The sequence below is a fragment of the Octopus bimaculoides genome, chromosome 23 (assembly GCF_001194135.2).
Source record: "Octopus bimaculoides isolate UCB-OBI-ISO-001 chromosome 23, ASM119413v2, whole genome shotgun sequence".
Taxonomy (NCBI): domain Eukaryota; kingdom Metazoa; phylum Mollusca; class Cephalopoda; order Octopoda; family Octopodidae; genus Octopus; species Octopus bimaculoides.
The window spans coordinates 28,890,094-28,895,955 of NC_069003.1; positions in this window are offsets into that span (position 1 = coordinate 28,890,094).

Below are 5,862 nucleotides of genomic sequence, written 5' to 3' on the forward strand. Positions count from 1 at the left end.
TATATATATATATATATATATATATATGTAGTTAGTGAGCAAGCTACTTACCACACAGCCACTCCTGCGCGTATGCATGTATTATTGGTTTTGTGTATGAGAGAGTGGGTGAATGAATGAATGAATGGGTGAACTTCAGTTTTGTCTTGTTTCTTTTGTTGTTATGTATTTACCTGTCCATTTGCAACAGATTCGGTATGCATCATATACTTGGAAATTGAAATTTTGAACATGCGCTTTGCCAATATCTCCGCTTTCTCACATCAATTGAAGTGGACTTTGACTTTCATCTTTTCAGGTGACAGTAACGAGAGGCTCTGTCAAGTACTGGGGCATTATCATCGATTGATTACTTTCCGGCATTCTTTAGCCTTGTGACTGCATCTAAAACACACAGGGAATTTCACATTGATGACAGCTTAGAATTAAAGTTTAATTTCATTTGGAATGAATTTGATTGGATCCGAGTTAAGCTGAACTCTTCTTCAAATGATCACGTGAACCTTCCGCTAATGGATACTCTACGTGATCCCTGACCCGCCAATAGCAGCAGTTAAAACATCTCTCAAACTTATATTACAGTACCTTTACAAAAGAAAATATCGAATGATGAATTCTTATTGTACTGTTGAAGAAAGTGGGATGGCCACGGTTAAAGTGCTTTTGATCATAAATCTGCACCATGAAGGAGGACATTCTGCTATATAGCAGTAATAATAATATTGATTTTCAATTTTCGGCACAAGTGGAGCAAGATTTAGACAGGGGATAAGTCGATTATACCGGCCCCAGTGTTAAACCGATATTTTATCGATCCTGGAAGGATGAAAAGCAAAGTCGACCTCCAAGGAATTTGAATACAGAACGTGAAGACAGACGAAACGTATTCGTATTAAGAGTGTGTTATAATGACCTTATATTGTGATTGCCTTTTAAAAGCCTTAATAAATTCAATTCAAGACACCTTTTGGATGAAACATTCCATTTAGAAACGTCCAGTTCTATCTTCAAACAGTGTAGCAGAATTACATTTTCCCGTGTGCTCCTCCTGTTTTTTTAAGAAGCTAATGTGCTGTGACAGGTAATTGGCAGCTGCGTTTTTTTGCCAGTCCAACCGCCCCGTAGAATTAACTTCATTGGCTTGTGTTAATGCGATGTTATCCTTAGGACGTACATATGCCACAAATTGAAATTCATCTATTTCTGTCATGATAATTAGCAAGAAATCCCTATGGCCGAATGCAGTAACCAATTTGTAAATGGTTCTACCTATCTTATATAATGAAACTGCTGAACAGCGATGGCAAACTATTATTAGCGTTCTGGACTGATATGATTTCAAAACGTAACACCAGTAAAGCTAATATATAATGATGTCCTAAGGATGAATAACCTACACATTTTATTACATTACATGTCTAACGATATACGTTCTATGATTTGCCAAATTATTCATTTGCTTCGATGTCACAGAATATATTATATCTTGCAGGATATCTGTTTTACATCACTATTCATTTTTATAGTCGTAGAAAAAAGGACAGCGAATAGGTGTGCACTTACATGCTCTCACCTAATGCTAGGAATAACAACCAAATATACTTCATAAGGTGCCGTGTATGGCTAAAAGATACACCAAGCAGCTACAAGGATTTGTGTTCATTCATGCTGCTCACCGCCTGATGGTACTTCCTTCTACAATGCTTTGGAATCACCAAAAGCATTGTGAATGAGAGTTGGTATACAGAATCTGTACTAAAACCAACCGCGAAGATACCGTAGCCAGTCTTGAATGTTTATACGCCCCTCGTAACTATGTCCCCAACACCATGTCTATTATTCCCTCTCCTACACTGGTCCTATGCATCCTACTAAGGTGTAGACACTCCCCTGTTAACCATGTTTCAGTCATGCGTCCACCACGCTACACCTCCACAACACTCACACACAAAGCTTGTTTCTTGACATACCAACGTTTCTCAGCACGTCCACCCACTTATAAGCGACTCTGTCCACGCATGCCAATGTATACACAAGGAAATAATTATACTAAAATGGATGCTGGATTACAACTACCTAAACCTTAAATGATTTTTACAAATTTGCACAAAACCTACCCGAATTCCCCACCTCCAATTTATTAATGGCAGAGTGAAGATTTGTAAGCCATTACAAAAATCTTCTATCTGTGACTCTTATGTTAATAGATGAACATACTTGGGTGTATGCATCGACAGTTCAACCAACACACCATTTCGACCATACATTTACAAACATCAGGAACTCTCCTAACTCATAAAGTCTTGCCGCTATTTTAGTGATGGGCTTGAACACTCTCAGGAAAAATTTAAATAAAACTTAAAGAAAAATCGTACATACATACATTTGTTTGTGTCTATGTGTGTGTGGGTGTGTAAGTGATTATCTGTGTACACATCATATTTCTTCTAAAAAGTGTGAGGAAACAAAGAAATGTCTTGGCTGCACCTGGAGTTAAATTAACCTAGATATACTGGAATTCATGACAAAGCAATTTTTGAATGAAAACCCAAATATATCAAACCCAAACAAAAAAAAGACATAAAAAAGCCAATCTGACAATATAATTATACTGTTTCCCTATTTCCGTAAATCCCTCGTTCAATAAAATCTAAATCAGTTCTGTATTATTCAAAAGAAAACGTTAAAAGCCCTTTTCTCTCGATACAGCAAAACAATCTGTTCAATAACCTTGAATACACCCTGCAGCACTAAAATCATTTACTTCGCGTTATGCTTATCTTTGCTCAAATACAGACATGCGCACACAGACACGCATACACTCACACAGATACACACACACACACACACACACACACACACACATATGTGTATGTGTATGTGTGGTTTTTGCATATAATATTCTATAGTGCTTTGTTGATCGTCTTTTGGAAACCACGTATTCTTTCGGCGTGTTTTGATTTCTGTAGTTCGTGTATTTCTTTTGTTGCTTGAAAACTGTGATTTTCCTGTTGGTTTGTTATTAGTGGGTGAGGCGTAGTTTTTGTGTGTAATAACTGAGTCGTTGTATAACGTCATATATTTTGATGCTTTTGTCTTTTAGTTGATAATAATATTTTGCTCGACTGCAGTTGGTATTATTGCTGTGGACCTGGTTTGCGTTGTATTTTCGTTTAACATGTTATTTGCTTCTTGCCTATTATCTGTAGTTTTTGTATTGGTATTGCAATGGAATTATTTTATCCTTTCTTGATCTTATATATATATTTATTCCTTACCGTTTTTACCCTTTTTGTCTTATTTTACTTGCTCTCCACCCTTTGAAAATTTTCAAGTACGTACGCCCACATGCACCTATAAACTTTCATACAGTAAACACGCTTGCTCGCGCACAACAGTATACATTCCTTTGCAACAATTATTCCCCATTCTGCTTTGAATTCCAACTGCAATAGTACCTCACACTTTAAGCATACTTTTCTCTCCCTCTTCACCAAAATTGATTCTCCTCTCACTTCTCTTTACATTATCTGTTTCTCAAAGGCCAATCAATACTTTTGCAAATCTCTATGACTTCTACTCTCGCGGAAATTGGCACCAGTTACGTAAAAAGCCAAAGACTGTTCAGCATTATTATATATACGGTACTTGCCCACATAGAATCTCTATGTGCGTCTGGGAGGATTAATTAAATAAAAACAAAGTAAAAATGAAACCTATCAAAAGCTGATGAGGATCTCCAAATCAGTGACATCCATGGCATCGAGTGGAGATGAGTTTTTGGAGGAACGACGCAATCAATGAAACGTATGAATGTAAATGACACCAATATCCCATTATATATTGGATCAGTCAGAGCCCAATTTCTTACAGAAAAAGGGAAGCTGGAAAAGAATGAAAAAATAAATATAAACTACGGATAATTCTTCGATATAAAGGCAATGAGAAAGCGTTGATACATCCCACATACATTTAAACATATACATAAGCAGGGACGGGGTACTGAAAAATTCCAGGCTTTAAGAGTGTCGTGAAACACCCTGTTTGGAAGGGGAATATTTTGGATAAAATTATAATTAAGCGATCCTCCTGTATACCCAAAGCCAGAAACTTTTCTGTACACCCTACTCTGTAGGTCTAGCTGGAGGCCCAAAATTCCGAGTTCTTTCACATGACTTAGAAAAACTGAAGGACTGCTGCAAAAGTGTACGAATCTGAGAGGGGCATATATGTTGAATAAAATCGAAATTACCTATGTATATATACACACACACAAAACACGAAGCTGGTTTGAAGTATACGATTGCTGGGGCAACTTATTTTCTACATACTCATCCCTCCTCAATGACTTTCCATTTGGTTAGTATGAAAATATATTCATAATTATTAAGTGCGGGCAATTATCAAGGTAAAAAAATAAGTAAGAGTAAATGTGAAAATACAGGAACAGGTATATCAAAATATTCGATTAATGTTAGTGTTAAGTATCTTACAAATAAGCGTAAATTATTATGTTAGCATAATTATAGATTAAAGGGATAAGTATATCAAAAGAAATGACATTATTAAAGAGAGAGTAATATATCACAGTATAAGTCAATGAAGATGTCCCATAATTTACCTGAAGTTAATTATATTGTTAAACTTAAGACCTTGCGTAACAGGTCTTGTGTAACAGATTAAGCTTCTGATTTATATGAATCGAGAATATTTAATTTTGGAAAACTGTTAGCTTCACAATGAAAGATTCACAATATCACCCAAATTAAATTAAAACCCACAACGATACGAAAAAAAAAAAAAATTTCAATATAAACACGATGTTGTAGTTGTTTCGTTGTTGTTGTTTTTGTTGTTCTGCTTATTGTTCTTGCTTTTGTTATCGTTCTTGTTCTTGTTCTTCTTCTTCGTCTTCTTCTTCTTGTTCTTGTTCTTGTTCTTCTTCTACTACCTCTTCTTCTTCTTCTTCTCCTTCTTCTTCTTCTTCTTCTTCTTCTTCTTCTTCTTCTTCTTCTTCTTCTTCTTCTTCTTCTTCTTCTTCTTCTTCTTCTTCTTCTTCTTCTTCTTCTTCTTCTTCTTCTTCTTCTTCTTCTTCACGGTTCTATCTTTCCCTCGTATGTATCTTCCGATTTTATCCTGGTCTTTGGGAATTATCATGTATAAATATTATTTGTTGCTCAGCAGAAGATGAAGGTGTGAAGCTACAAGTTGTTACCAATAGGGGTTGCTACCAATAGGGGACTATCTAAGTATAATATAGGGCCTACATATATTTTCTTTTTCTATAGAATGAAAATTATTGCAAAGTCTCTGACCAGAGAATCAAAGAAGAGGATGATGATGATGATGATGATGATGATGATGATGATGTTGATGATGGTGATGATGATGATGCTGGTGAGAATAATGATGATGATAGTGATTATGATGATGAAGTTGATGATGACGATAATGATGATGTTGATGGTGATGAGGATGATGATGATGGTGATGATGATGATGGTGATGATGATGAGGAAGATGATTGTGATGATCATGTTGATGAGGATGATGGAAATGTTGAAATCATGACGACTTCAAATATATTTAATTTTCGTGAGATTGAATCTTCTACTCAAGTAATATTAGCGTTAATTTTAATAAATATATTTCCTACTCAATGACACATATTAACCTCGTCTTACTGTTGACGGGAAACCGCTAGAACATTAAATTTGCAACTATGAATTCAGTTAGCTGAATTACGTTAAAGCTCTCACTTTCTCTCTCCCTCTCTCTTTCTCTCCTTCTCTATCTCTCTGTGTCTCTCTCTCTCTCTCTTTCTCTCTCTCTCTCTCTCTCTCTCTCTCTCTCTCTCTCTCT